We start from the raw sequence: 25,025 nt of genomic DNA, 5'->3' as shown, positions 1-25,025 counted from the left end.
ACAATAACTATCTATAAATTATGTCTATTAAAAGGACTACACTGTATTTCTCTATGTATTTCTTGGTAGTAGAAACAGCCTCAAGACAGTTTGCTTCCACATAAACTAGCAGGAAATATAGGAGAGCAAAAAGTATCAGAGAAATTTCTATATGTTTACAAAGAAAATCTACCAAATTAATAAGATGCTCACATTCATTTATAATAAAAGCCCCCTAATAAGTAGAATTTTCACCACTGACCTTGATTAGGATGGTTAAGAGAGATCTCTGGAAACAATTTTCATCAAGCATACATCTCTTATAAGCAGAGCAGTTTCAAGGATACATGCATTGGGATCATTCCAATATAAAATATAGTGGAAATTCTAAGACAATCTCTACAGGGCAAATGGAAACTGAGGGAACTATAACTCTAACAAGGCAGGGCCGTGACAACTACCATATGAGCACTCCTGTCACAATGACAGGCTTGGCATTGCTACTTATTACAGTAGAGGATCAACCATCTACAGAAAAACATTGGCTCAACCCCCACCCCTCATCTTAAGATGGCTACTTGCTTCCGTGAGGAAGCTTCAGGAACTAGTGAATCACATATGCTCCAATCTTCAGTCTAATATGGAAGCTGGGGCCCTGATGTATTCGGAAGGCACAGGGCTTCCCCCACCCACCCCCCACTCCCCCACCCCCACTCCAGGAAGACCTCAGGGAATAGCAGAGAAATGCTCTAATAAGCACCCATCAGGACACTAAGGTCAAACAGCACTCAAGACATTCCATTGCCTCAATCTTCTCTGAGCCTTAGAACCAAAGCAGCCCTCTGAGAAGAGCACCGGAGGGTCCCATCCCATTTCTGCCCAATTTTCAGGGATCTGATGAAGTTAAAAAAAAAAAAAATTCGGTATTTAAAATATGGTTTATTCATACGATTTAGCCTGAAGTGGTTGTGTAATTCTTGAGGCCCTGTGAATGTCTATGCAAAAGATGCTCATTTAACAGGAAGGCCTTAACCTACCAGGTCACAGTTTTAAAAAAGTATTTCTTTTGTTATTTATATGTTCCTTCCATATCATTATACATCATTGCGTCTCTTGTAAATGGTCTTCATGTCACTGATTTACTTTCCTACTAGGTGATCATCATTTCTATGTATTCACAAGAACTGTTTCTATCAGGAAGGAGAAGAGCCTACAGCTGAATTTTTATTTGTGTGTTTTATAACTTCCTCTTGACCAAACTCTTTTACTGCCTCTACTAAGTTTTTAAGTGAGGGGTCTTGGATGCTCTGACAAGATAGGAATATTTTCTATAATATTCTCTTTCTTCTTCTCCAGTATTCATATACCTTTTCCTTTTCTTGTTTACTGGCAGATTAAAAAGCAGCAGCAACAGGACTCACTCATGTTTTCATTTGTTTCTCTTTTTAATAACATATTTTTTGAGACATCCGCCCCCTTAAAGTGTGCTATTCTGTGGTTTTTAGCATATTCATAGAATTGTGCTTACTGGGGCGCCTGGGTGGCTCAGTGGGTTAAAGCCTCTGCCTTCGGCTCAGGTCATGATCCCCGGGTTCTGGGATCGAGCCCCGCATCGGGCTCTCTGCTCCGCGGAGACCCTGCTTCCTCCTCTCTCTCTGCCTGCCTCTCTGCCTGCTTGTGATCTCTCTCTCTCTATGTCAGATAAATAAATAAAATCTTTAAAAAAAAAAAAAGAATTGTGCTTACTGCTCTCATGCATTCATCACCATGATCAATTTTGAAACCTTTTTTTTGCCCCACAAAGAAACCTTGTACCCATTAGCATTCACTCTTCACTTCTTCCCCAACCACCTCAGCACTAGGCAACCAGTGGATTTGCCTATTCTGGACTGGTTTCCTTCACTCAGCATCATGCTTTCAACTCATGTCTCAATCCAAGTTGGTCCAACGTGTCAGTACTTCATTGCCTTGTATTGCCAAGTAATACCCCATTATAAAGATACAGATTTATCACATTTTATGTATCCATTTGTCAATGGATGGACGTTCCGACTGTTTCTTCTTTCTGGCTATTAGGAATAATGCTGCTGTGAACGTTCTTGCACAAGCTGTTGTGAGGACATTCATTTTAATTTCTCTCGGGTATACACATATGTACACACACACACACACACACACACACACACACACAGAAATGGAAATGCTGTGTCATACGCTAACTCTGTTTAACATTGTGAGAAACTTCTACATTATTTTCCAAAGTGGTTGTACCATTTTACAATCCTACTACCAATGTATGAAATTCCAGTTTTTCCACGTCTTTTAAAGTTTATTTATTTTTTTTAAAAGATTTTATTTATTTATTTAAGAGAGAGAGAGAGAGAATATGAGAGAGAGAGCATGAGAGGAGAGAGGTCAATGGGAGAAGCAGACTCCCCGCTGAGCAGGGAGCTCAACGCAGGACTTGATCCCAGGATTCCAGGATCACCACCTGAGCCGAAGGCAGTCTCCCAACCAAATGAGCCAACCAGGTGCCCATCCACATCTTTGACAACACTTTTTATAATTTCTCTTTCTGATTACAGCCATCCTAGTAGGTGTAAGAGAGTATCTCACTGTAATTTTGATTTGCATTTCCCCAATGATTAATGATATTGAACATGTTTTCATGTGTACCTCTATTTTTAATGGGAACACTCCAATATTTCACCATTGAGTTTGACGTTGATACTTTTTGTAATCACATTGTCGATGTGACCTATTCTTCATTCACTAAGAATTTTGATTTTTAAAAATCAAGAATGAACACTGTGCTTTTTTAAATATGTATTTGGATGATTATTTGCTTTTTACTTTAGTCCTATATTATAATAGCAATAGAGTTCTTAATCTTTAAACAAGTCTTGGATTCTCAGGATTGGTGTTTTAATATTTCTTATATTTTACCTGTTATAACTATTCTATTTTCTGTTTTGTTTTTGCATGTATGCTTTTAAGAGAGACTGACATGTCTCTCTGTTTGTTCTCTCTGCCTGTTTGTTCTACTTTTATCAGGCTAATTCATCATGATTATGATGATATTCATTAATCAGGAAGATTTCATCATACACATAATTTTTGAAACAAATATAGATACTTCTTAATACAGAATTAATTCTTTAATAATCTTTCCATTTGTGATGTAGTTATGTATCTACTCGATGTTACCATTTTTTAAAAGATTTTATTTTTTTAAGTAATCTTTACACTCAACATGGGGCTTGAACTCACAACTCCAAATTCAAGAGTCACATGCTTCATGGACTGAGCCAGACAACTTCCCTTCAATATTACCATTTTTTTGGGGAGGAAGACAAACCATAAGTGACTCTTAATCCCACAAAACAAACTGAGGGTTGCTGGGAGGGAGGGGGGGTTGGGAGAGGGGGAGTAGGGTTATGGACATTGAGGAGGGTATGTGCTATGGTGAGTGCTGTGAAGTGTGTAAACCTGGAGATTCACAGACCGGTACCCCTGGGGATAAAAATACATTATATTTTTATAAAAAAAATAAATAAATAAAAAATTTCAAAAAAAAGAAAAAAATTACCACTTTTTACTAAATCTCGTTTTGACGTGTCTTTTCTTTACAAATTATCTTCTAATGGATGGTTTTCAAATTCTTAGACACTTTTAATTCTTATCTGTGGATGAATCCCTCCCTCTTCATTCTTTCTCTCATTCCCAAACTGTGAATTACATTTTTACTTTCTTGTGATTACATAGGAAAGGGTTTTCTTCAAAGGAACAAGTCCTGGATCTATAGATTTAGATTTTTTTCTCTTTTCTAATTGTTTAATTTCTGCTCCTTTGTTAGTAATATTTCAGCTTTCCTTGCTATGGCTTTGTTTTTTTCTTTGTTCATTTCTGAACTCTCAGGTTTGAGTCAGTCCACTCACTGTCATTCTTTTTGTTTAATAACAACTTTTAAAGTCCAATCATTTTCCTCCAAGTTTATCTTTGGCTGCACCTTATTAGTTATATTTGCAGTATTCTTGCTCCTCTTGCTTTCTAGAAGAATCTATAATTGCATTTTTTATTGCTTCTTTGACCCAGGAGTATTTAAGGAGAATATTTTTCAATTCCCACATGATCAGATCATTTTATTTAAACTTTTGTCATTAAATGTTCTATTCTGAACTAACACGAGAAAGGTCTTATGGAAGAGAGTTGTGGGAGGAAAAAAGGCAAGGGGATATATTATTTTTGGAACATTTCTATGGGAAAATACTTATTTGCATGCTAAGATATAACTACTTAAATTAAGTGGAGGTTCAGGGGTGATACAGTCATTAGCAGTATCTAAAAATGGACTGTAGATGATTTTCCCTGCCCTTGGGACTAAGGAGACAAAACTTTATTGGGATAATCAGATTGAACAAAAGGTAATATTTTGAGGCAAAAAAAAATTAGTATGGCTTATTCTCTCCATAGAAGTGAAGGAAAACTATACCACTCAGATTATTTTTAGAAAGTCTCAGTGAAACAGAACGAGGTTTGCAGATGGTGGTAGATTAGAATACTTAATGAGATTTTTTTCCATGTCTTTTTGTTAACTTTGGCTGCTGTTGCAGGAAACTTACAGTTCAAAATTTGGCAATAGTTCTTATGGGTCCCATTGCTGTTAAAAGTAATTTTGAAATAGAGGGAGAACAAAAAATTAAAAAAACAAACAAACAAACAAGGGAAACAGAAGAGCATAATTTCCCAGTGATCTGTAATGACAACTTAAATGAGTAATAAAAATTAAAATTTAATTGTCTGAGAAGTTCTGTGATGATAGGGAGCACTGATCGGGGGCCACCACATGGTTCCCACTAAGATAGCCAAAACATTCGTGACTAGGACTCTAGAATCAGTCAAATGTACATAAAATGAAACAAATCTCGAGAGTTTGGCACCATCTTGATGACCCAGTGGTTCAATAGCTCTGCCTCATTGTTCTGCTAACTTAATTCTATCTTAATTCTATCTTATTTAGACATACAGTTAAGCTATATGGTAATAAAGCCTAATTCATGCATGGAGAGGCAGGACTCAGGAAACTACTAGCTTCTCTAGACATTATGATGATTCATTTGTGCGTTCCCAGGAACACCATGCTTAAGACACACTAGGTATTTGCGAATAGCAGTTCGTTTACATAAAACATTTTACAGCATATCACTAATTCTTGGGTGTGTCTTTTTCACATTCAGACATTTCTGAAAATGGAATCTGTCTTACGGTTAATGCGTAAGAAGCTGTTATGTCATGTAACTGACAGTGCTTCTGTCTTTCTCTGCAAGGTATAAGATCTCGGTGCATCTCACCATCATTGATGTCCTAGATTTGCTGAAATGCAGTTAAATTTGTAGTCAGTGGCACGTAAATTATATTTGAAACCATGAGATCCAAAGAGGTACCCAGGGAGAACATGTAGAGTGAGAAGAGAAGAAATCTGAGGAAATCCGACCTTTAAAGATCTGACAGAAGAAAAGGAATCAGAAAAGCAAACTAGAAAGGAAATCTAGCTGGAGGAGAGAAGTCAGGGAGTGTGCTGTCAAGTAACCATGTGCAGAGGGAGTGGTTAAGAGAATGGGAGGATCCATTCCCAGCACTGCTGAGAGATCACGTAAAGCAATAACTGTAAACTGTGCGCACTGGATTTAGTGACACGGAAGATGCTGGTGACCTTAGTAGGAGCGGTCCTGGGAGCCCAGGGATCAGGACCCTGAACACAGTAGGAGGAGGCATGAGCTCCACAGAAGTTAAGAAAGCAGAGACTCTTCTCTTTGTAGAAGTTACTTTGTAGAAGTAAGTAACTTTGTAGAAGTTACTCTGGGAGAAGACAGAGTGGGAGAGCCTGACCATTGAAACTCCATCCTGGAGCAGCGGAAGACCAAAGAATAAGAGGACCCTTCCAGAAGCAACTGGCATGTCAAGACATGTTAAAGAAAGAATTCTATTATGCTGCCAATGAGGGGGCATCTGGAGCTATGATACTCACAGAAAATACAACTCCAGTTAGGAGGAACGCATGAGAAATACATTTTAAAGGATCAGAAAAAGGAGATGAGGCTTGCTGGGCAAGGATTTATTTCTCCTGCTAATACAAAGTCTTCCCCAATCGTATAAATCTTTTCCCTCCGGCCTTAAAAACTGTTTTTTTTTTTATTTTTTATTTTAAACATGTTCTTATTTACATAATGTTTAAAGTTTCAGAAATGTAGAAGGAAAGAAAGAAAATTACCCCTAGTTCCATGATCCAAACATAAGCTCTTTTAATTTTTTCGTATATTTTAGATAAGATTTATATTTAACCATTATTTGATTAGGTAGTAAAGTGTCAGAAGAAATAATTCCAAGGGTGGGCTGGAAAAGTCTTTTGCTTTACTGAGCCTTGCCTTTGTCCCAAATCTTTACGACAGTTGCTGTACACCATGATGTCCTGATGGGTTGGATGAAGACAGTGTAGCTAGGTAAGGGGTACTTTTTACTTCTCCACAGCTGGGTCATGGAATACAGACACATGAGTGGACAGTGAGACAACCTCTGACCTGACTACCTCAGTGGGAGCAAAAGATTATGCCAGAGAGGATTGTGGAAATGCAAACTTCCATGGGAATTGGCAGGAATTTCAGGGAGAGTTTTGGATTTCCAAAGGGAAAAGAAAGGGAGTGTTCAAAATAGCCTTCCCGATAGTTCATAGATCAGGCCAATCTCAGCTGTCATTTGGCTTATGTCAAAATCACCAAAATAATAATAATAAAAACAATAACAAATATTTTTAGAGTACTTACGCTATGCCATGAACTGTGTTGTCACTCTGTGTTAGTGACCCCAGTTAATCTCCATGATAACCCCATGACTTAAATCTTTACATAATCCCCAGTTCACAGTTACTGGGGACCAGCTTCCTCAGCCCATTCAGCAGCGTGCAGTGAGGCTCGGGCTGGAGCTATGGTCTGCCTAACTCAAAGCCCAAGTTCACCATGCGCTGTGGCTGTGGGCACCGCTGGGTGCCTCTGAGGTCATCTTAGTCCTGTTCTTCAAAATCAATACATGCAGGATAATCGATAAACAATGATCTTAATCAGTTTTATACATGAAAGTTAGTATTTGAAAATTGAATGGTTTCACACAAAATCATACTATAAAACCATATTCACAAACCACTATCAGCATATTCTCTGAGATTGACCCAAAGACAGAAAGCTTGAGCGTGGAACACAAGAGCCCAAACACTGGCAGGAGGAGACGTTCAGGGTTCTCAGAGCTAACAATAGAGAGACCACCAAATATCCAGTTCCATTTGACAAAATACCTATGCGGAGCACCGTATTAGGTCCAAAGAAGAACAAAAGGGTGAATAAGAGTGAACTTTGTCTAGCTCAAGACTCTTACAGACTCAATAGGAGAGTCTGTGCCCCAGTTTAAGGGCCTTTTCATTCCCATCCCTGCTTTGCTGGCTTTAGATTGAGACGAAAAAAGGTTTCATCAGCTTTTCTAGGCCAAGGCTGAAAACCTTCAGTGAAAACCCTGGGTCCTGCCACGTCACTGCCAGGTCTGAAACAGGACACCCGGCTACAGAACACAAGCCCTACTCTGTCCTTCCCTTGCCGCCTGGGAATCATGGGGACCTTGGAAATCAATGAGACACAGAGCCTCTCTTCAGCAACTCTCCATCACAGCACATTCTAATTTCAGTCTTAATAGAATATGAGCTTTGCTTGACCTTCTACTCTTATCATAGGTCGAATATGGGATTGTGGAACATTCTGGATTCCAGAATAATACCAGACTCTTTATAAAGGTAAAGCTGCTTGGCAGGACAGCAGTCTACAGTGCGGGGTAGGATCACCTTCTACTGAAAAAGAAGAAAGGCAAACATCACTAGGCACCAGCTTTGCTTGGACCAAAGACCAAGTCCTCAATACCATATAAATGAGGCTGAAGGTCACTGCCAATCATCTGGGGGAAGGGATCCAGAGGTTGCTGAACAGGGAGAAATCAAAATGCCTGCAGTAGCCAAAACCTAGGACAAGTTTATGTTCTAATCTAAGAAAAGCAGCTAGATAAATAGTTTGTCATGCTAAATTTGGTATCATGACATTTTCTAGTTCTACCAACATGAAAAGCAAAGTATTTGCGAGTCAGGAGGCCCAGGCTCTGGTGCCGGTTCTGGTTTTGGAACTGAACTGTGGGGCCCTGAGCAGTTTACTCACAGTCTCTGGGTTCCCGCTTCTACAAAGGACCCAAAGAATATTTAGTGTCTTTCTCCACACTACCGGATTTCGGTTAGAACTTACTGGTGCCTTACAGAGAGGCCAGAAAGCACGCGCAACAGTAACTGTGAAGATATAAACCATAATGACTCCATATTCAGTTCTCCAGAAATTCAGTCTCTCAGTAACATGGTTGGCCAACAGAACTCTTGGGGTCTCCTAAGGAAAGGAAACACCAGAGTCTGCACCAGCATCCAGCACTCAGGGGCCCAAAGGAGAGAGATGAACAGGACAAGCCCGAGCACCCCGCCCACTAGCCGGGGGAGAAGCCGCCTGAGCCAAGACTGGCTCTTTCCCAGTCTCCAGCCTCCCTTGCCCTTTCCCCTTTCTGGAGACTGAGAACCTGGCTTCCTGTGAATCCTGGAGGACTTGATAAGACTTCCTGGGCTATTTCTACCTCTGATAATTAAGGATCATTTGGTTTTCAGTCTGAATTTATAAAGTATCTTGTTGTAGTGTTTTTAAAGAAAGAACTCTGGTTGTCTTTCTTTAACAGATGATACCAGATTGCATCTTGGTTAAAGTATTATCTTTGATCTTAATGCTCATAAAATTCTTTAAGATAAAAGGGGAAAAAAACATCCTATACAACGTATCTGTATGTCATTTCTGAAAACATAATATTTTAAAATCTATCGAGGTAGGCATCCACTTTTCTACAGTCTTCAATGGTGACATTCAGGCCACACAGCATACTGACCAATCCGGCTTCTAATCGCCCACCCATCACATTCCCACATCCCTGGTCAGAAAGTGGCTAGGTGACAAGGGGTACTTGAGCAGACCCGAACTTGAGACTACTACAAAAATGAAAAGCTAAAAGTCAAGGAAGGCTTCATTTTTCCTAAAGGGTTCTTCTGTTGTAAGCAGAACAGGTCCTATGAGCTACATAATGTGAGGATAGACAATACAAAAATGTGCATTATTAATTCAGTTTGAAATACACGATAGTTAATGTAGGTCCATTACCTTGTATGGTAATTAGCACAGTGATTAGGAGGGGTGGGACATGGAAGCTCCCCGGCTGGGGAGCCATCCCTGCATCCAGGGCAGGGCCTACTCCCTCACATCCCCACTAGCTGACTGCTGAGAATCACAATCAGGCCAATCCAGGACTACTTCTCCAGAAAAGCCAATGGTAAAGAAGGAAGTACAATTATGGCAGATTCCTTTCCACTTCCCCTTTGAGTAGAGGGAGAAAGAAGGAAGGGTAATAAGGACAGCAATTTTATGATTTAATGAGCAACTAGCAAGTGCCAGGTATTGTACTAAGTGTGGCCCATAAACTATTTCTAACTCAGCTGAAAGGTTAGACGTAATTATCCTATTTCATGGATGATAAAGTAGAAGTACATGCAAGTAAACCAATTGCCCATGGAGTCACAGCTAGAGAGCAGCAGACTCAGATTTTAAACCAAAATATCTGATGCCCACATCCATTTCCCCAAGCCCCTCCTGTACTCTGCCTCTGCAGTCCAGAACAAATATTGCAATAAGGAAAGGCATCATGGCTGAAAGCCCATCCTCTATTCCCCTAAAATTTCAATTAGAGAGTTATATAGTTAACAAGTAAAAAGCTGTGGCTAACACTGGGGCACTGATAATTCAGCAGACCTGCAGCTCGGTTGGCCAGTGAGCCCTGCTTACTCCATCTTGCCTGGAAGAGCCAACCCCATGTTCTGTGGTCATTACAGCCTGGAGAGCCTGGCTCCCCAGATGGTCCCAGGACCAGCTGGACAGTCGTGAAGGAGCACCGGCATGCTTCACAGCCTCCGGTATAATGTCATCCTGCAGTATCAGGAGAACCATCCAAGAAATCAAGTTCCATTTCTTCTAGCCAGCCATGCATTCATTATAGAAACATCTACCCTATTAGAAATTCTGAATGGTTCTCTTTATGGTCAGTGTCCCTATGTTGCTAAGCAAGATGTTTTCAGTTTGAAGCCAGAGCTCCAGGATAATGAATGATCCCACCTATGAGTAAGTGCGTGAGTGAGAGAAAAAGGGAAAAAAAAAAAAAAAAAAGCACGTACCTCGGTGGATATTAATAATAAACAATAATGGATAAACAGATCCATAAGAAAGACTTCAGAGATTTAATTCTTGCTCCATTGAATGCTCACCTCATGTCTGTGACTCCATTTCCTCTGTTAAAGTAGTGGGAGCGACAGAACATACAAGGAAGACGGACTACATGATTATGGTTGCAAAGTTACCTTGATGAAGAACAAGGGAAGCAATAAAACATTCCTCAGACCATTTCGAATCTCTTAAGATAGAAGAAAAGTCATTTGATTTGTCCAACTTAAAAAGAAGCACTTCTAATATTGTACTGTATATTTGAACATTGCTAAGAGAATAGATCTTAAAAGTTCTCCTCACAACAAAAAAAATTTGCAATGATATGAGGGGATGGATGTTAACTAGACCTGTTGTGGTGATCATTTTACAATATGAACATACATCAAGTCATTATGTTGTAGACCTTAAACAAACACAATGTTACATGTCAATTACTCAATAAAACTAGAAAAATAAAATCATACTGTAAAATATTACATCATAAAATTGTCTTTAAAAAAAAACTAAAAATAGGGCACCTGGGTGGCTCAGCGGGTTAAGCCTCTGCTTTCAGCTCAGGGTCCTGGGATCCTGATCTCAGGGTCCTGGGATCAAGCCCCCTATCAGGCTCTCTGCTTAGCAGGGAGCCTGCCTCCTCTGCCTACTTATGATCTCTCTCTCTCTGTCAAATAAATAAATAAAAATCTTTTTTTTTAAAAAAACCCTAAAAATAAAAAGCACTTTATTGGGGGAACCTTCCTACACTGTTGGTGGGAATGCAAGCTGGTGCAGCCATTCTGGAAAACAGTATGGAGGTTCCTCAAAAAGTTGAAAATAGAGCTACCCTACAACCCAGCAATCGCACTACTGGGTATTGATCCTAAAGATACAAATGTAGTGATCCGAAGGGGCACGTGCACCCAAATGTTTATAGCAGCAATGTCCACAATAGCCAAACTATGAAAAGAACCTAGATGTCCATCAACAGATGAATGGATAAAGAAGATGTGGTATATATACACAATGGAATACTATGCAGCCATCAAAAGAAATGAAATCTTGCCAATTTCAATGATGTGGATGGAATTAGAGGGTATTACGCTGAGCGAAATAAGTCTATCAGAGAAAGTCAATTATCATATGATCTCTCTGATATGAGGAATTTGAGAGGCAGGGCAGGGGGTTGTGGGGTGTAGAGAAGGAAAAAAATGAAACAAGATGGAATTGGAAGAGAGACAATCCATAAGAGACTCTTAATCTCACAAAACAAACTGAGGGTTGCTGGGGGGTGGGAGGGTAGGAATAGGGTGGTTGGATTATGGACATTGGGGAGGGTATGTGCTATGGTGAGTGCTGTGAAATGTGTAAGCCTGAGGATTCACAGACCTGTACCCCTGGGGCAAATAATACATTATATGTTAATAAAAATAATTTTTTTTAAAAAGCACTTTTTTTCCTACTGACATAAAATTGTTTAAACAAATAATAAGGGGTAGTCATAAGGCTTCAGGAGTTTTATAATCTAGCCATTTGATAGAATAATCAGGAACACTAATCCTTCTCCCAAAAGGCAGATTTAATCTGTTTAAAACTATAAAACCAATGAAAGTCTTTTCCCAGGACCATTTTATTCAGAGGTCAGATATTGGAGAAGAACTAAGGACAAAAATCACAAAGCACAGTCCAAGAAAATATATGACATGTAACCAGAAGAAAGACTTGGACATTCTGTCCTTCATAAAACCCCTATCTTCGATAGAACAGAGACAAATGCTAGTGGGATACATACACACTGAGACTACATAAAAATAATCCTATTTCCAAGCTGCTTCAAAACATATCCTTCTGTGAAACTAAACTGTTTTTTTTAAATGGAGTTAATATAATCAGATATAATACAAAGCAAGCTACCTATGAAAGAACCCCATGAAAATTAGATAGCTGCCATCTATCAGCATTTAATTTAATTAAGCCCTTTTAATTTATTAATGTTATTAATTTGTTGAATGACTACTCTGTACCAAGCACCCAGACTATTTATCAAAAGGCTAACTAGTAACAGTGCCTGTAGATTATCTGACTCCACCTCTGTGAGGAATCTTCCAGGAGCAAGAGAGAAAAATCTCAACATCATGTTGCTTAAGTCAAAAGGGATCTTACTGAAGTATGCATCCATAAACACCTGTGGTGGGGCTGGCTTCAAACTGGCCAGGGGTTCAAAACACCCAGCTGTTCACCCTTGTCTCTCAGGGGCCCCCCTCTGCTGGCTCTTGGCTCGCTGCTCATGGCGGTTCCAGCAACCCAGCCTCACCGCCCACCATACCCATGGCCAGTGAAGAAAAGCACCAAAAGCCCAAGCAAACACTCAGTGCCTTTCACTCTGTCACACGCTTATTCTGAAGCCAGCGATGACATGATGGTGGCCGGATGTGAGGTACAAGACACACCACAGACACAGGGACTGAGAACAGAGCAGGCATGCCCCTGAGAGGAAGTGGTGAGAACGGATGGTGACCAGCCCAGGCCAGCATACGCCCACCACACGAAGTATTCCCAGGGCTGTCACCCAAGCAGTCATCCCACCACACATTCCTTGCATGTCACTCCATTCTCTAAACCCCAGGGGCTCCCTGCTGCTGCTGGGTTTTCCACAACCTGGTCCCCCTTTTGCCTTTTCAGCAGGTTCCCTTTTTCATACCCCAAACCACTGACAGTATCCTATGCCAGATGTCACTGATTATTCTCTGAAGATACATTGATCTACCAGAGTCTATGTATGTGATCATACTCCTTCATTCCATTTCTTCCTCCCCCATCTAGCTGGTGGAGCTCTCATCTTCAACCTTACCTCCCCTTGCACAAACTTCTCGCTGCACAGAACCAGTTTCAACCAGCTGTACTGAAGTCAGAGGGTTCAAGTTTGGAAAGACGAAAACCCAGTTTGAAACAGACTCATAATCCAAGGGTTTAGACAGACCCGTGGGTAGATATTATAGAAATGCTCATTCTAGTCATCTTGATCTAATTTTCAAAAGTAAGGGGGGAAAGGACAGATGAGTCTACCCAGACTATTTTGTTACAGTAGTTGTGCAAAAGGACACTGAAAAACAATAAAGATTTTGGAATTATATACACATTAGAAGGATATTTGCTTAGTGTGTCAGCTTCCAAAGTGAAGTATCTACATACTTCCCCAATTTACTGGAAAATTTAAGTCCTTTCTCCACATAGGAAATGGGGGTACTTGATAGATGGACATATTTCTTCAGATTTTTAAGCCACCTACAAATCTCCAAATAATTTCAACAAATAATGTTATACTCTGGGGAAACAAAAACTTTGCAAAATTTGCTTTTAAAAGATAAAAAAAAAAATCAGTCAAATTTCCTATATAGATAAGGATATTTTTACCCAGCTTAGGTCAAGGTAAAGGAAACATCTTGTTGATTTCAGATAGCCTTAAATGCCTACAAATGGGCAGGTTGTTGAGTTCCATCTACCTATACAGTTGTTAAAACAGTAGATCTGGCTGAAATTTAACTAAGTTTTAAAAAAATTCCCCGAGAGGGATAATAAAACTAAAATAGAGACACAGAGCCATGGCCACTTAGCTGCTAGGAATTCTTGGAAAAAGCAGAGACAAGAAAAGGGGAGACCATTTTTGCTCAGAGGAAACTACAAACGTTATGCCAGCAGCCAACTCTCATAAATAAAAAGTCAGGCGCTTGAGAGTTTTGTACAGGGTCCATATAATTTATTTTGGTAGGATGACCCTGGATGTGTAGGCTTAAAAGAACATGTGCTGTTAAATAAGAGGACAGTCCCAGGATTTATTTCAACACCACCTTAAAATAACCTCTACCAAAAATACCATTTTCAACAAACTCAAATCAGAGAAAGCAAATGGAGAACAGATGCAAGGCCCATTGTAACTCAAAGAATAAATGCATGGAGTAATCTATTAAAGATCATTGGTTTAAAAACCATAATCAATTTTAAAAAAATAAAAGCCTCAGGAGACTGAGACCTTGCCATGAAGCACTACAGAAAGTCAAAGGCTTATTTTGATGATGATTTTCCTCCAGAAGTATTTCCAAAATTCTAAAATGCTTCTGAAGTTGACATATTTTTGACAAAGGCACTATTAGCAAAGCATAGAGCGTCTACTTATATAGCTCTATGGGAAAAACATTTTTCCAAGGGCAAGTTGTGCCAGTTGGAACTTAATGCTGATCCAAAGAGAGGAGACAGCCGGTCCTGGAGAGAACCAAGTCATATACACCCCTCCCACCCTCTTCTGGCAAGTATCCGTGCCAGAGGACAGAGGGGTACAGCCGTTCCAGCTCATTTACACATTCCCATGCCTCACCCAGGGCTCCCTGCCCCTGAGGACAGATCCATAATCCACACACATTCTTTTGCTTCTCCTCCTACAGCACAGCCCTCTGGAGGCCATCATTGCCATTCTGGGAAATAAGGATAAAGCAGAATGCCTTGCAGACACAAAGATGTGGTGGCTGCTTCTGGACCCGGGAAGAAAGGGTGCACTGTGGTCCTATCACAATAAGCTGAGGCTACCAAGGACAGTGAGGACCCACTCACCCAGCACAGCGTGGCCCCTCCAGCTGAACACTCAAGACCTGCCTCGGTAACCCCACCTTTCCTTGACCACCCCCACTGCACACCATTCTCTACCCTGTGGATTGCTGGGACCCCCTGGTCATTGCTATTTGCTTCACATTTACCCCGTGCTGCCTGCTATTTTCACTAGACAACTTGCACTGTTTCTAAGAATAGACACCCTCAAGGAAGGCATGGATTCTTTCGTTCCCACTATCCTCTGCAGCACCGTGAACAACGCTGGGTCCACACTTACATCAGAAGTGTGGGAAGAAAGGAGGCACAGGCTGTGGCTTATTGGCTTCCTGAACTAAAGACCACAGAAGTGATCCCCGAGCAACGTCCCAACCTGCGATTGTAGGACCTCAAAGGCAGGCACTCTGCCCTTTCCACCTTTCCGTGCCCTGATTCCCAGCAGAGGTATGTGCTAACGTATTTTCTGGTGAATCAAAATTAACAACATTATCGTAAAAACAAGTATGCGAGGGCTTGTAGGTAGAATCCGGTATGATTAACTAGGAATGCCTCATACTGAATTTGAAAGTTCAGACAAGAAGATAAGAAAAGTTCAAGCGTGGACGATGTTGCAAGTGCAAAACAAGAAACAGAGATGGGGAGAAAAAAAAAAAAAAACCACCCTTCATTTGTGAAAGTGAGAACTAAGTGCCACGTAACCAACTTAGAACTAAAAGTTGTGACTTTCTTCCACAGCTGGGATATGCAGCTGCCGTTGAGAAATCAGCCTTTAAAAGGCTGCTGCAAACACAAGCCCGCAGGTAAAAATAAAAGCTACACCATTAAACTACATTTGAGATTTTTTTTTTTTTTTTAAGTCCACTAGTCTTCACACAGGGTGAAGGTTACCCCGTGGGTGTAGAATCTGAGAAGTTTCAAGGAAGTTAGTTTATCTCTGCTTGAGGTCCTAAGTTCCTTACGGGACTGCTATATATGAATACATCACTCTTCGTAACACCCTTTTCTGTCGAGTTGAGATTACTCAAGACATCAGTGTCAGGGGCGCCTGGGTGGCTCAGTCATTGAGCATCTGCCTTCAGCTCAGGTCATGGTCCCAGGGACCTGGGATAGAGCCCCACATCGGGCTCTCTGCTCAGTGGGGAGCCTGCTTCTCCCTCTCCCTCTGCAGCTCCCCCTGCTTGTTCTCTCTCTGTCAAATAAATAAAATCTTTAAAAAAGAAAAAAAAGACCCCAATGTCCTGCCAGTTTGCCGATACTCTGCGGAGCTGATTCCAGCTACTCCGCAAGACTTTTTTTTTTTTTTCATACTATCTATAACATGCTTTATGAAAATCCTTGGGATTACAGTTTTGGTTACAATGTGAACTTAAAGCCTGATTTTCCTCCCCACACTGAAATCTGTGAGGTTGGTACCAAGTCTGGGTACAACATTTTACTTCGATTTTCTTGTGAAGTGCTTTTGAATTAATGAAATATTAGCATAATTGTGTAAACAAATAAGAATAAAAATGGTAAGGAACAAGGCTGTTGAAAGGCAGTGAAGCCTGGATATGAGATCCCATTAAGCCATTCCCTTCCTTGGTTCCTTCAGTGACCACTCACTGTGCATCTCTACTCTCTGCAGATGCAGGCTCTGGGGATGCAGCAGTAACAAGACAAAGGCGCTGTGCACATGCAGCTTGCGTTCAGCTCGGGAATGGGCGGGCAGGAAACAGGCAATAAGTAAAATAAATACACATATGCATGCCAGAGGATGCTAGGGAGTAGAGGCAAACAGGATAAGCAGGTGGGTTTAGAGAGACAACAGCAAGTCCAGGGAAGCCCCCTCGAATCAAATGATCGGAGAGTTCAGTCCAAAACCAAAGTAAGAAAGTTGCCTGTAACGAAAACTGGAGAAAGAGTATTCCAGGCAAAAGGAACCTCAAGTGAACACCTGAGCTGGAACACTTCGGACATGCTCAAGGGTCTAGAAGGAGTTGATGTCTGACCAGAGTCTGTGAGGGGTGAGGAGCAGGAAAGGAGGGGCGCCAGGGGGACAGGCTGTTCTGTGGCACCTTCCAGGACAATGTGGGGACTCTGGCTTTCATGCTGAGTGGGGTGGGAAACAACCAGGGGGTTTCCAGGGGAAGGTTAACAGGATTTGGCAAATCTAAAAAATAGAAGATTTTCTAAGGTCTTGGCTTACAGTGATTACATGATTATACACGTGTTCAGAGAATTTGGCAATTATTTTTCTATTTAATTCTTTCCTACAACGTAAGTTCCCTCCATCTAGGGACCCTGTTTGTCTAGTTCACCACTGGATCTCCACGGCCTAAAACAGTACTTGGCATCCAGGAAGCACTCAAGAAATATTTGATGAAGGTACACATGAACGATTAAATGTATGAATGGGGTCTCTGAATCCACTGACTTAGCTCAAAGAGGCAGAATCCCTTTCTCCCACCTCCACTCCCCAAACTGGCTGAACAGTTCACTTCGACGTGTGAGTCTACTGTTTAAGTGCACCTGGAATGTTCTAAATAAATTATACGTTGCTACATGCCCTAGGGGATGACATTTTCTTTCATAGCTTGGCAATAAATTTATTTCTCCGGGAATCTGTGATAAGCAGTGTTTTAACAAATGAGAAAGAGGAGAAAAGTAAACACAATTTTTATAAAGTTGTCATAGTCTGCCACAAAATTTTAAGCGGAGTTATTTTTAAACTATTTTAAATGCTTGTGGGAGGAAGGGTTGGGTTTGTGTCCTGGGAAGTACTTTTACTCCCAAAGGCTTCAACTTAGCTGTCCACCAGGGGAAAGGGCACTAAAAAAAAAAAGTTTAGACTGTTCCTGGCCTAAGAAATATGGTACAAAATGAGCTGCTTGGACTCTCTCTGAGTGCAACATAAGAATACAAAAAATGAACCATCACACGGGAGTCATGGAATCCTGAGTGCTTGGTCAAATGGTTTAATTTCATGCATACTTCACAGCTTGTCCTATTCAGAATAGAAAAGCCAATAAAAATAAGCTTTAAATAAGGATGAGAAAACATATGTACATCTGTTCTGTGAAAACAAACATTCCAGACACTGTTTTTCTGGTGGGGATAGGACAGAAGTGATAACCAAACAAAATCAGTTAATGATGAAAGTTCAAGGACAAATACTGAAATTTACTAATAATTAAATAAAGCAGACACATATACAATGTTACGGTTTCATGTCTGTCATTCCTCACAAGATTTCCAAAGTTTCAAGGTATATAATGCCTCCATTATATCCCTTTGGAAAATTTTAATGTTACCATGTTACTTTCATCCACGAAAAAGAAAATCAAAAGCGTGTCTCTCTGCAGGCAGGCACTCCAAAAACATCTTCCTCAGCAATCCAGGGTGACATCACTGAGGGCTTTTTTCAGGGAACACCGGCCACTGCAAAGCCTTCCCGAACAAAACTCGACACGTTCCTAAAATCCATGCTGATCCACATTCATCCATGTTCGATAAATTAATGTCTTTATAAAAGAAAAAAATGCTCTCAAGTATGGGTGTGAGAGTAGGGTTAGAGGAAGACAGTCTTTGTAGAGTGACTTCAGGGGAAGCAATGTCACCCATTGTACAGCAGGGAAGTGTATGAGTAAGTCAAATGAAATGTTTGGATTAAGAAAACATTTTCTATTATCAAATTTCATATTAGTTCTTTCAGCATACAAACCTGTGGCCACCTCTTTGGGCAATAAAGATGATATAGACATAACAAAAGCAGCTGTAATGTGCTGAATGCCAAGTTATTATTTGCTTTAAACATATTCTCTGGTTGGGTCTCCTGACTAGTTATAAATGAGGACATCAAGGCTTTGAGAGACTGCAGGTGACTCATTTAAGATCATGTATCTACTACAATGATCAAAACTGTGTGATACAAGTTAAGGGCGGACATGAAGATCAGAGGAATACAGCTGGGATTCCAGTAAGAAACCCATGCACCTATGGTCTATGCAAAATCAGTTCACTGGTGAACGGATATTCCACAAGGGTGCCAAGACAATTAAGAAAAGACTTTTCGATAAATGGTGCTGGGACCACTGGAGTCCCACATGAAAACAAATAATTTAGACCTCGAATTCATATCAAATATAAAAATTAATTCAAAATGGATCAAAGACCTAAACAGTGTTAATCTTTCTAACCATGGATTTGGCAATGGTTTCTTAGATAAGGCACCTAAAGTACAAACAATCAAAGAAAAATAGACAAACTTCTATTCATCAAAATCAGAAATGTTTGCACTTCAAAGAAAAAGTGAGAAAAACAACCCATGGAACAGAAACAAACATTTGCAACTCATATATCTAATAAGAATCTGGTATCTAGAATGTATAAAGTCTAATATCCAGAATATATAGAGACTTACAACAGTAAAAAGATAATCAATTTAAAATGAACAAAAGACTTAGAATATAATCTATGATCTATTAAACACAATCATAACATGATCTATTAAAAAAAGAACTGATAAGCTAGACTGACTTAAAATTTAAAACTTCTCTGTGAAAGACACTGCCAAGAAAATGAAAAGCAAGGCCACAGATTGGGAGAAAATATTTGCAAAAGACATTTCTGATAAAAAAACAACAATAAAACAAACAAGCAAACAAACAAAACAAACCACCAAAAAAAACCTGGTTTAAAAAATGTGCCAAAGACTTTAACAGACACCTCACCAAAGGCACCCTGACGGCAAATAAGCACATGGAAACATGCTCCTGGTCATAGAACATCAGGTAATTACGAATTAAAACAGCAATGAGATACTACGACATGCCTATCAGAATGAACAAAACCCAAAACTCTGACAACACCAAATGCTGGTGAGGATGTGGAGCTACAGGAACTCTCATTCCCTGCAGATGGGAATGTAAAATGGTACAGCCAGTTTGGACAACAGTTTGGTGATTTCTTACAAAACGAAGCATCATCTTGCCATACAATCCAGCAACAGACTCTTTGGCATTTACCCAAGGAAGCTGAAAACTCATGTCCCCACAAAAAAAAATGTTACAGCGATGTTTATAGCAGCTTGATTCACAATTACCAAAACTTGGGAGCAACTAAGATGTCTTTCAGTAGGTGAATGGATAAGTGCGGTACATCCAGACATAGGAATATTATTTAGCATTAAAAAGAAATGAGCTATCAAGCAACAAAAAGATATGGAGAAAACCTGAATGTGTATTATAAAATGAAAGAAGTTAATCTGAAAAGCCAACTAATATACAATTCCAACTATATGATATTCTGGAAAAAGGCAAAACTCCGGAGACCCTAAAATGTTCAGTAGTTGCCAGAGATTGGGGCAGGGGGGAAGAAGGATAAACAGATGGAACCCAGAGGATTTTTAGGGCAATGAAACCATTCTATATGATACTATAATGAGGGATATGTGTCATCATAAATGTGCTCAAACCCATAAAATGTACAATAGCAAGAATGAACCCTACTGCAAACTATGGACTCTGGGTGACAAACATGTTCATCGTTAGTAACAATGTACGACTCGGTGCAGATGTTGATAATGGGGAAAGTCTGTATGTATCAGGGCAGGAGGTATATGGGAAATCTCTATGTTTTTTGCTCAATACTGCTGTGAACTCAAAATTGCTTTAAAAACACAAAAGTTACTTAAAAAATAAGCAAAGTGTTTGAATAGATATTTCTCCAAAGAAGATATACAAATACCCCCCCACACACACACATAGAAAGGTGTTCGACATCACTTACCATCAGGGAAATGACAAGCATCACAATGAGCTCTCACTTCACACCCATTAGGATAGTTACAATCAGAAAGATGGGCAATAAAAAGTGTTGGCCAGAATATGGAGAAATCAGAACCCTCATACTGTTGCTGTTGCAGACTCAAGAAAACTGAAAACATATGTTCACATGAAAAAACGTGTATGTAAGTGCTCAAAGCAGCTTTATTCACAAAAAAACACAATGTGGAAACAACCCAGTATCAACTGATGGATGCACAAACAAATGTGGGTATTGGGTGTATCCATACAATGGAATATTATCCAACTATGAAAAGGAACATAGTACTAATATATGTTATACTATAGATGAAACTTGCAAATGAAGTGAACAAAGCCAGTCACAATGGACTACATAGTGTATGACTCCATTTATACAGAACGTCCAAACAGGTAAACATATAGAGACATAAAGAAGACTTGTGGTTGCCAGGAATGTGGGCAGAGAACATGGGGAGTGGCTAACGGGGATGAAGCTTCTCTTGAAGGTGGCGGAAATGTTGTGAAATTAGATAGTAATGATTCCGCAAAGGTAACAGTGTACACACTGAACTGTACATTTTAAAAGAGTGAATTTTATGGTATGCAAATTATTTATGCCGACAAAAAAAGAAAAGAAAAGATGTATCCAATAAGTTGCAGAACCAGAATTTAAACCATGGGCCCCTGACTTCAGAGTCAAACTGTCTCCCACTATTAGGCTAAGAGTTGATATACATTTGCCAAATTAAGGATAGCAGGAATTCTTTCCTCCTTTCTTTCCTCCCTCTCTCCCCTCCTTCCTGCAACAAATTCACTCAGTAAATAAATATTTATTGAGCGTACGGTATGTGGCAGACAATGTATTTGTTGGCTTTTTTCTTTACTGTGGCAAAACACATACAACATAAAATTTACCATTTTAACCATTTTTTTTTTTTTTTTTTTTTTTTTTTTTTTTTTTAAGACTTTATTTTATTTATTTATTTGACACAGAGAGAGCGATTACAAGCAGGCGGAGAGGCAGGCAGAGAGAGAGAGAGAGAGGAGGAGGCAGGCTCCCGCCGAGCAGAGAGCCCGACGTGGGGCTCGATCCCAGGACGCCGGGACCATGACCTGAGCCGAAGGCAGAAGTGTGCCATTTGGTGACCTTAAGTACATTCTTAGTATATAACCATTTCCACACATTTTCATCTCCTGAAACCCTATAACCATTAAGCAGTAACTCTTGCTTCTCTTACCCCCAGCCCCTGGTAACTTTTATTCGACTTCTGTCTCTAAGAATTTCTTCATTCTAGATACCGCAAATAAATGGAATTAAACAATATCTGTCCTTTTTTGTCTGCCTTCACTCGGCAAAACGTCTTAAGTGTTCATCCATTTTGTACTATGTATCAGAACTTCATTCTGGAACTATCTAGAACTTTCTATAGTGGAATAATATTCCACTATACGTATCAGCCACAATTTGTTCAATCATTCATCTGTTACTGAACACGTGGATTGTCTCTACTCTTTGGCTCTTGTGAATAATGCAGTGATGAACACGGGCATACAAGTATCTGTTTGTTTTCCTGTTTTTAATTCTTTGGGTGTATAGCTAAAAGCTGAATCGATGGGTGCGATGGTAATTCTATGTCTAACTTTTTGAGGAACCACCAACCTGTTTTCCACAGCAGCTGTACCATTTTGCATTCCCACCAGCAATGTCCGAAGGTTCCAATTTCTCCACAACCTTGTCAACACTTCTTATTTTCATTACTCTTACAATGGCCATCCTCATGAATATGAAGTGTCTCTTCATGGTTTTGATTTGCATTTCCCTAACAGCTAATGATGTTAGGCATCTTTTCATGTGCTTACTGGGCATTTGTCTATCTTTGGAGAAATGTATATTCAAGTCCTTCACTCATTTTTTAAATTGAGCTGCTTCGTTTTTGCTGTTAGAATCATCCAGCATAACTTTAAGTATTACATACCTCTCATGCTAAGAATGTATTTGTTTATAGTCCATGTTGATGGGTAACTGATGAAGTCAGTAAAGAAGAAAGATTAAGCAACTGAAATACAACTGAAATAAATTTATTATTTATGTACATGATATATAATAGACTACTCAACATTAAATAGTTCTTTAACACGACGGAATCCAGCGGGAACTATGATCAAACATACAAACATATATTTTATGAGAAAATTTTCCAAAGTGTATATCTAGAGGCTGAATTTATTTCATCAGATTACTTTCAAAAAGATTTGAGGCCTTTATAAAATATATATGATAAAAAAGAAAAAGCAATATTAAAAAACAAAACAAAACACGTCACTCTCGTATTGTCATTCTGGAGTTCCCCAAGGGAGTACTCAAGTTTTATGAAGGAGAGCATCTGTTTGTCTAACAGACTCTCAAACTGGTCTCTGGATTCCTCTTACCCTACCTCCAAATCTTCCTCTCGTAGCTGTTCCAGTCTTGGCAATCCATCTTTTCAGAGCTGGAGCCAATAGCCTTGGTGTTATCCTTGACTCCTCTTTCCCTCTACTCTCATATCTGTTCCATCAGTAAATCCTCACCACTCTACTCTTAAATTATTATATCCAGTTTATCCTCACTCTACTCCTATACCCCAGTTCCCTCTTTCCACTTTTGCTGACCCAACTCTACCCACTTTATTTTTGCCCAAGATCCTGCTAAATATAAGCCAGAGCTTGGGTCCTTTCTTTGGATCTCCTCACTGAGAGTGAAGGCCTGTACATTACCTGCGCTGCTCCTTACCAGATCTCATTTCCCACTTCCCCACACCCTGAACTTGACCACACCGTCTCTCTGCTATTCCTGAAGATTCCAAGCACAATCTCTTAAGGACCTTGTCTCCAAATGTACCTTCGCTTAGATATGCAGATGGCTTGTTTCCTCACTTTCTTAGGTCTCTGCTCTAAAGCCATTACATCGGGAAGGCCCTGATATCATTATATATAAAATAACAATCCTAACTCACTCCAACCAACATCCCTTTTCCCCTTATTTCACTATGTTTCTTCGTGTCATTTTCTCCATCACACATATACACACACACATGCACGAAGTCTGTATCCCTCTAATTCGAAAGCTACCTGGTATCTACTTGCATAGATGGAAACATATATAAACACTGAATGAATGAACATGGATTTTTTTTTTAAAGATTTTATTTATTTATTTGACAGACAGAAATCACAAGTAGGCAGAGTCAGGCAGGGAGAGAGAGAGAGGGAGGCAGGCAGGCTGATGTGGGGCTTGTCCCAGGACCCTGGGATCATGACCTGAGCCGAAGGCAGAGGCTTTAACCCACTGAGCCACCCAGGTGCCCCTGAACATGGATTCAAAACACACCGTGTGTTCTGTATACCCAAGCCCCACATGGGACAACCAGATTTCAACTAAACTTTTTATGAACCTACCAGAAGTGAGGATTTCAAGAAGTACAAGTGGTTTTTAAGGAATGCTTAGCCACAACTCCTGTGATAATTTGGTTCAGACAATCCATTCTTACTTGGAAAACTAAAGAAAATATAACTGTCACAGCTTTACTTCTCTACTTCTAAGCAGATTGTTTCACTGTAACCTAAGAGCCTTGTGTTTGAAGCATAAGACCATATTTGATGACCAAGACTACCCCCAATACTGTTAAATATTGTGCAATAAAAGAACCTCTATGGGGCGCCTGGATGGCTCAGCGGATTAAGCCTCTGCCTTCGGTCCAAGTCATGATCTCAGGGTCCTGGGATTGAGCCCCATATCGGGCTCCCTGCTCAGCTGGAAGCTTGCTTTTCCCTCTCTCTGCCTGCCTCCCTGCCTACTTGTGATCTCTCTGTCAATAAGTAAGTAAGTAAATAAATAATATAACTTCTAACAATTGGGCAATAATCTGTCCTTAGACAGATTTGAATCAAAACACAATGTAGAGCTTGATTCTTTTGATAAAAGCAAGCTGCAAGACTAAGAAAACAGGAGAAGAACATTTTATAATAGGGGCAGCCTATTAACCTCAAGGCAAGAATGCCAGAAAGGACCGCAGAAGTTCCCAGGACTGTGATGGAAAAACCACTGAGAACCCAAACTCCATTCTCTCACCTGCTCTCAACAGCAAAACACAAGATTGTATAGTTGTTAAGCACATACGCTTTTGAAGCCACGTTGTCTGGTTTTGAATCCTCACTCTGCCCCTGATAGCTGGCTGACTTATTTACCTCAGTTTCCTCATCTGTGAAATGGGGCTAATAATAGTTATTATCCTATAGCATAGTTTTAGGGTGAAACAATTAA

At 39.9% G+C, this 25,025-nt stretch overlaps 1 protein-coding gene across 1 annotated transcript in view; it reads right to left on the bottom strand.

Moving 5' to 3' along the window:
- The window catches only part of MTMR7 (myotubularin related protein 7), a 108,149-nt gene that overhangs the window by 65,367 nt on the left and 17,757 nt on the right, over positions 1-25,025 (bottom strand). The window lies entirely within an intron of this gene.

Source organism: Meles meles, chromosome 2, assembly GCF_922984935.1.
Source record: "Meles meles chromosome 2, mMelMel3.1 paternal haplotype, whole genome shotgun sequence".
Taxonomy (NCBI): Eukaryota; Metazoa; Chordata; class Mammalia; order Carnivora; family Mustelidae; genus Meles; species Meles meles.
This window is presented reverse-complemented; position numbering and strand designations above follow the sequence as displayed.